The following is an 8,607-nucleotide window of genomic DNA, read 5'->3' as shown; positions in this document are numbered from 1 at the left end:
GAGCTCGGCTCGCGACTGCTGTACATGCGCGCCCATTACCGGGCCGCTAGAACTTTGCGGAATCTCTTTCAGCGTTGTGCGGAGAGTTTGCGTTCTCTTGTAAACAAACATGGCGGCGCCCTGCACGGCCGCTTCGGGCCTAACACAGCATCGCCGTTAAATTCTACGGCGCCTTTTCCGGCTTTAAAAGAGGCATTCGCTCTTAATTCGCATATTCTCGCTCATACGTAGGAGTTTAAGTGAGTAGCCGATGTTTTTTTTAGATAACTGAGTAATTTTCGAGCAGTTAAGCCTATCTATATGCCGTGTGGTTTGCGAAAACAGCAACGACAACAGTGTAGTTCTTGTGCCAGCTTTAACTTTTTCCTCTATATTCAGAGTTTTCTTCCTTAAAAACAACACTATCTTGGTAATTTTTCTCATATTTATCACTAAATGCAGAAAAAAGTTTCTCCACTCCAGGGTATGCGCTATGACTTACAGTCACTAGATGGCCCCTCTGCGCTCACATCTAAACCATGGAATCTAACATCCAAAGAAGCGGCGCGGCACACGGCAAAGAGGAGTCGTAGCTGGGTTTCTTACATGATTTGGAACGCAGTAAGCATGCTCCCAAGCCGCCCAAGCTTCTTGTGTTCTGTGTATTAAAATTTTCCACAGGCCAGGGTATTTCAAAGCACTCTGAGAAGGCCGTTTGCAAAAAGTTAAGGTGATTAAAGTGCATGCACCCTCTCACTGGAAGGAAATGTTTCCAATGCATGCGTATTTCTCTTTATAATAAATGCGGGGGCATCTGCCGTCCTCACGACTTGTTTTTGCCCTACGGTAACTTATTAGGAGAGAGGCGGTATGTTAATAACCCTTCTATGATGCGCAGCACTAACCGGAAGTGCGCCGTCCGGCCGGTAATAGAGAGTTATAGCATATTGTTATCGTGTTTGCGTTACCGTTTACCGGGCTCGGCTAGCGACATCTGCGCATGCGCGCCCAATGAGGGGCCGCTAGCACTTAACAGAATCTCTTGGCGTTGCGGTGAGAGGTAGCGTTCGCTCGTAAACAAACATGGCGGCGCCATGCACGGCCGCTTCGGGCCTAACACAGCATCGCCGCCGCATTCTACGGCGCCATTTTCCGCTCCAAATGAAAGCATTCGCTCTTAATACGCGTACTCTCACCCTTACGTCGGGGTTTAAGTGACAACTAGCCCGTGTTGTTGAGATAATTCAGCGATTTTCGACCAGTCAAGCTTATCCGCGTACATAACCAAAGTAGAAACCAGGGTTGCCAGATGGCTACGACCTCAGGTAGCCAAATTGTCCTCCGTAGTAGCCCAAACGTAGCCAAAAGCGAAATTTTTGCGTAGCCCAAAAGTAGCCAAAAATATATGTTTTTGTGACGACATTTCTTAAGCTATATTGAATTAATTTTAGGCAGCAATATTTACATATTGGATTTCTGTCCCGCACATGATGTCTGGGGGGGTGCGCACGGCGTGTTCTTCCGTTGTTACGTTTCGCATCCGTCATGCGCGCTAACCAGTGCGGCTAACCAGGTGCGCTAACCAGGTCCTAAAGATGGGGCCGCAGTTCCACTTTGCAGGCGCGGCAGTAGGCCATATCACCTGAGGCGGGTGACGACAGCCAGTCTGCACGCGGAAAAGAGCGGCGGTGCTAAATAACACAATCGTAGCTCTAGTTTAGGAATATTTCACCTTTTGAATGTTCGCGCGCAGATTAGGCACATCGACAGTGAAAATACCTTACTGTATACTTACGTAGCCTCACATTTCAATTTTATATGCTTTAAGAGAAATGTTCTCACTGAGAGCGTCACCTCAAAAGCATGCGCCTTCTTGAAGCTACATTCCGCCTTCGTTAGTTACAGTGGGTTCCGCGCCGCGCCGAAGGATGGCTCCATGACTCTGCATGAGTGCACGCAGATTACGCAACAGACACGGCGCTCTCGCGTCGCTCGCAATGAATCTCGAGGGCTGCACGTGTGCCGCTTGAGGCTGCAGAAAAAGCGTAGGCTTTTGCGAGTTCCGCGCTTGCTGTGTCCACCACGAGAATAGGAAGAAACACAAAAAGACCTTGCGTAAGCATTACTTGCCTCATGCGTATCTTGAGCAGAATGTGTCCGCAGAACCAGAATAAACAATACAAGAAAAGAACATGCCTGGCGGTGGGTTTCCAACCAGCCACCTACCGCAGCCGAAGCGGACGCCCAAACCACTAGGCCACGTCTACGCGGTAAACGGTTAACATGTGAGGATCACGAAACCAGGCAACAGAAGCGAAACAGTAGCATTTAATGCTTACGCGTTCGCACCACTTAGGGAGACTTAAGTTGTCTTAGTGTTTTCCCTTTATTCTGGTTCCATGATCACCCGCGGTGCACCGTCAATGGGAGAACGCTCACATGTGCAGACGGCAACAGTCTATGTTCGGTGGCGCGTGGGTGGCGTTAGTGCGCGGATGAAGTGGAATCTATAGGCCGTGAAGTGTTTCCAGGGGGCAACTTTCACGTAAATCGAAAGGCCATGATCCTTGACCACCTGAAACACATACGTTTTCTCGAACACAGAGTTTACATATTGTCATTTTGTAGCAGACGCGCTCAATTTCTTTAACCTGCTATAGCCTGCATTTTGATTCCAGCATGCCTTTTATTTCTCTCACTGTATAATTGTAACAGAGCACATTATAACTACTTTAATTTTTTTCTTTCACTCATGAAAAAGATGTAGCCCAAAAGTAGCCACATAGCCAAAACGAAATTTCTGACGCCAACTCGGACAAAAAGTAGCCCAATTTGGCTATTAATAGCCCAATCTGGCAACCCTGATGCTGGGCAATGTCCTGGTGCTACCGGGAAGCTGCCGCAGTCCCAAAGAAACGACCGCACCGCGGCGCGCGAGTTGGTGGTAAATGGCCGCGTCGGAAAACGGGTTTGGATTCTGGTCTATAGCAGAGTCTTCACCAAGAGATAATCCTAGGTGAACACAGAGTATTTGCTGTGAAGGCCAATTCACAGGGGGGTGAGAGTGAGATGGAGACAAAAATGGCATGGTTTAGCTATGGTTAACTTGGAGGATTGGGAAAGCAACGAGGCGAGAGAGAGAGGCGACGGCGAGTGCGCGGCTGGGGCGGCGGCACCTCTGAGTCACCCGTGCAGCGACGTGCCAGCTCTGCGCCGTGTGACGTCACTGCTCCCCGCGCATGCGCAGTATGGCCTTTGCTCGGCTACCCGAAATGGCTAGGCGACTAGCGTAGTGTTCCTTTCGCAACAAAAGAAATACATGGGCTAAAAGCGGCGCACACGTGACTCCCCGGTAGTGCTGTCTGTGCAGTTTTTCTTGCCCTCAATCCCTTTTGCAGGAGCCAGAGAACAGGCCCACCACTCTTTCCCCTCCCGCCTGCTGACGCTAACAGGTTAACACGAGATAAGAAAGATTAGCCTGCTAGTTATGGAATGCATAAAGGACAAGGACAGGTGAGCAGAAAAAATTCTCGGAAACGCAGAGCATACTCTATTTTGGAAGCGTTCGGAAAGGCACGAGAAAGATAGGGGGGGTGGAAAGGTGGAGAGATAGCGGACACGGGCTTGAAGGCTGTGCGTCCACAAATGGGGGAGATGCGATTGGTGGCACGCATGAGTGGGTAGACTGGAGCACATTTGAGCATTAAGGTGGAATGGAATACCGCGAAGCAAAGAAAGAAAAGAGAGAGAGAGAGATAGGGAAAGCAGAGAAGAGGGAGTGCGAAAGCAAAGCGTTTCTGAGTTCTGGAGACGGTCGTTGCTATATAGTTAAAATAATTTGGCACAGACCCAACAATTTCGACCAAAAGCGTTTTTCAGCGGGAAACAATTTATGAACGAAATTTTTTCATATATCATAAGACTTCGGGACAACAATTAGTATATGCGCTGAACACCCGACGGCAGCGGAATTTTTTTTTTTTGCTTTTAGCGTTATTGCTAACGTAAGAAGCATTCCACATTTTTTTTAATGACCGTCTTGACTACTCAAGTGACCGAAGCAAACACGTTAAATGAAATATTTTGTACACTTCAGAAGAATGAACGACAGCCTTCAATATTTCCAGAACGATATCTCTAAATTTTTCAATATTCAAAATTGTTTCCCGGGAATGTTGGAGATGTTTCCGCCCGCCAATTATTGCTTATGTCTCGAAGTGCGTTCGAGTATTTCGCTGCAATTGCAGGGGCTGCTCACACCCTTTCTACTTCCCGCCCTCCTCCCACGCACAGAGCATTCCTCCTTGGAGTGGAGGTCGTATTCAAACCGCGCCAGTGAGGCAAGCTATGCACACGCGAAGACAAGTCGTCTTGTCGAAACGCTGGCACGCACTGTGAGGCATTCCCCTTTCTTGACATTGTATCGGTCAGTGTACGTTACTTAGATAAAGTACTCTTACCGGCGTCATACCCGCCTAGTCTCCTGGTATGGTTTTTTTTTACGAAAGAAATATGTCAGTTAACAGTATGATAGGCTCTGACTACTGAAAAATGCCGAGGTTACAAATAGCGCGGGCTTCGGCTAGAGGACACACAATCGCCTATTCAGCTCAGCTATTCCACTCGGCTACGGTGGAAAGCAGTTTGCAACAGTAATGACACATCCATGGCCTTGCCGTGTTTCGCTCGTTCAACGAACGAGAGAAAGAGTAGGTGGAGGGAGTGCGAAAGCACAGGGTTCCTGAGAGATGATAGCAGGTGGTGTCTACCTAAAGGGAGGAATAGATAAGAATAACCGATAAGAAAAGGGAGGGCAGCAAGGTGGAAGAACCGATAAGCAAGAGATATGCAGCAATGAATAAACCCGTTCTTTTTCTCAGAACACATGCAAGACTTTTTTAAAGAATCAAGGCAGTGGCGGCATTTACCAGATATATTCTCTGGTACATGCTCTAGATATGTTGATTTCTGCCGTGTGAGGTTTTACGTTTGTGCATAAGGAATGCTTACTTGTTTTTTCTATCGCTTCCAGATTAGAAGGCTGATTGTAGAATGAACAACTTAAGATAACGCCAGTTGTGTACACATTGATTAATACCGCTGGACATTGCCTTTTGGACGCCCTTTCTAGCTGTGCTTGCACAGAGACCGTTCAGTCTAGTTCTCATTGATTGTGCAGTTTCTCCAAAATATCGTTTGTGACAGTAAGCGCAATTAAGCATCTGGGTAACAGTACACGCTGTGCAGGTAAAGGTAGTCTTTTTATCAAAGGGAAAGTCGCTTGTCGTGCTTGTAACAGTAGTGTCGGTTTGCAAATGCTAGCGCGTCTTGCATCTATAGGCCTAGAACATAAGGCAATTAAGGGCGGGGTTTCTTATTGAGTCTAACGTGTACTAGGATATCTCTCAGGTTTGGGCGGTGTCTGTATGTAACCATTAGTGCATCGGCTAATGTTTTCTTGGGACGGTTATTGCTATATAAAATAATGCGGCACAAACCCAATAATTTCGCAACAAAGTGTTTTTGAACGGAAAAGAGCTTATAAACGCAATTTTTTTATGTTGCTACACTGCTGACACTAATATAAGAGTTCAGTATAACAATCATTATGTACGCCGACGGCAGTGTTGAAGTTTTTTTTTGCTTTTAGCGTTTTCACTAACGCCAAAATAATTCCCCATTGATTTTCTACGCCAGTCTATACAGCTCGACACAATCGATAAAGACACGTTAAATGAAATATTTTGTTACACTTCAGAAGAATGGATCACTGCCTTCAATATTTCCGCAACAGTATCTCACAATTCTGCAATATTCAAAAATCTTGTACTGGAATATTGGACAAGTTTCCGCAGAATATTGCTTACGTCTCGAAGTGCGTTCCAGCATTTCGCCATAAGTGCAGGGGGGCGCCACACCCTTACCACTTCTCGCCCTCCTCCCCCCGCACCAGGCTTTCCTCCTCGGAGTGAAAGACGTATTAAAAACCCGCCAGTGACGAACGCTTTGCCGTCTTGTCGAAAGGTTGCAAGCACTCTAGGCATGCTCTCTTCTTCACATTGTATATTCAGTGTGCCTGTCATGAATGAAATACTGTTGCCAGCGTGAAGCCAACCTAGTCTGCTGGCATGCTTTTTTTTATGAAAGAAATATGTCATTTAAGAGGATGATAGGCGGTGACTACTGTAACATTCCGACCTTACAAAAAGAGCGGGTTTCGGCTAGAGGACCCTCGATTGCCATACAGCCACGCTCAGTAACTCAGCTATTCCAATTGGCGACAGGTGGAAGGCGGTTTTCAACAGTAATGACGCATCCATCCCCTTGCTGTGCTATTCGTGGGCTGACGCAACACCGGTCACTGTGTCAGCTGTCATTGGTGCAAACATGAGCGTGGGTTCATGTGTCGAAATGTAACAATACAAGTTGTTTGATGCATTGTTAGCTGTGCGATGAGCGATGTAAATCTTTCCAGCTGGGTAACCCTAGGTAAAAATATCGTTACTTTATTGTAACGTGTGCTTAGGCCGTGGAATTTCGGGTGTTTGCATTTTTGATAATTCGGCGTCTTTCGGCTCGTAGTACGGGAGACAGCGCCGAACAACGCAACTTTGATACTGAAAAAAACGGAAATTTTCCCGCAAGGTTTGTGTACTTTGAGTTTATTACAGGAAGCTGTATTCGAACGCCGATATCCATGAAAATATACCTGGTGAATATGTCTCAGTCAGTCAGATGCAGAAATATATGAAAAAAAAAATGTCATAGTAGCACCTGAGAACCTGGCCGAGCTCTCTCTAAGCACCCAGAAGAAAAATGTTCACGGGGGGCGACTTCGGGTCGCTCCTCTATATCCAAATTACATTCTGTGAAACCAAGTTTAGGGGAATGGCAATCATGTAGGCATCAAGAACGTTTTACCGAAGTTATTTTATGTCGGCTCCGCATTGAACACACCCACCTCACGCACAACTTTCTGCTAGCCAAACAAAACAAACCTCTCTGTGAAATGTGTGGTGCTGAACTCACAGTGAACCACATTTTAATTTCATGCATAAAACTAGAAGAACTAAGAAAGAAATATTTCACAACATTTTACAGGGAAAGCATCCCATTACACCCCATGCTACTCTTAGGTGATCGAGCACTGGTTGACATTTCATGTATTTTTAGGTTTCTCAAGGAAGCCAACGTTTTAAACAAACTCTAAGTATTTTTAAAAACCTTCACCATTAACAAACACTCTAACTTTGTGTTTGGCGCATCATAGCCTCAGTTGCTTTTGCGCCAAAAAAAATCAATATAACTAACTAACTAACTAAGCTCCTCTATATCCGCTGGAGATAAAGTTCCACCACCACCACCACTGGAAGCAACAAAGGATTCCGCGCAGAACTGGAACTCAGGTAGGCAGTCTTAAATGTAAGATATTACTGTGGTACGACGTGACGTAATGGCCAGTAGTATGTAACGGGACAACTAAAAATCCTGCGCCTCCATTTTGCTTTCATATTTCTTATTTATTTTGTTATATTTATCTTTTGCTTTTAACTTCGTCCCAAGTGAGTTCCGGTAAAGGCTGTTGCAGCATAGAACACAACGATTTCTTGTTGTACTTACACAGTGCATTGTTGCCTCAAATAACCTGCCCGGCGCTCCGTAAAAATTGCGAGGACACTTTGGCAACTAATGTGTTGAGAGGCGTAAGCCGAGGGCACTATGCCGCTCCCGTGGCTATATCAATGCACATATTTATTTACAAATACTGCAGGCCCTTCTGGGGCCCATGCAGGAAGGGATACAAAGGATACAATACAGGGGAACAAGTTAGGTACACATATAATACAAAATAAGAACTCATCATTATAGCGGCATCGTGGTGGTAATGATCGAATTCAGGGAAACGAAAATATACATCTGTCGGAGATGTTAAGTGTTAATTACGCTTAATTATACATTTTTCCATCTGTGACGTTTTTGACAATTCTGTCAATTTTCACTATGCCGTGACGACTTCCGATGGAAGTTACGTCACATTGGTCTCGTGGCTATATCAGCGTGTGCCCTATTTCTACATTTTCGCCAATAATTAAATAACTAATTATTCTACCATCATCAAACTTGGCTTCTAGGTCCATTTTTCCTCCTCTACTGGAGCAACCATCGGTTCTTGTTTATTTTTTTTTTAGTTCTCGACTTAAACGCGTGTGACACGCTTTATTAACGGACGACAGTAGGAGCCGTTAAAGGCTTTCGCCTTAAAATTCTGCTTTCCTCACTGCCGCTCCGGCGAATAAGCGTCGCCGACTCAGTGACAGAGCGCCGCCGTTTGTGGCGCTCGTGTTGCCCTGGGGTTAGATGTGCACGGTGCCTACACCTAGTGACTCCCGAAAAGCATGTGATCATTACTTGGCAGGGGAGACCTCCCCCTTAGCTGCTTGTATTCTAAGACGGACTGCCACTGATCCAACACCCAAAAGAATCATTTGGGCTCCTGGCCACCAGGGCTTACGAGGTAATAAGGCCGCTGACGCGGCTGCCCGAGCGCTTATTCACCGGGCTCCTCATCCCAGCTCTTCTGGCTCGGAGACTAAGCAGCCGCTGCTGCGATTCAGGGAAATTACAACA

This window comes from Amblyomma mixtum, chromosome 7 (assembly GCF_055824585.1).
Source record: "Amblyomma mixtum isolate Tamu chromosome 7, ASM5582458v1, whole genome shotgun sequence".
Lineage (NCBI taxonomy): Eukaryota > Metazoa > Arthropoda > Arachnida > Ixodida > Ixodidae > Amblyomma > Amblyomma mixtum.
Note: the sequence above shows the minus strand (reverse complement) of the source record.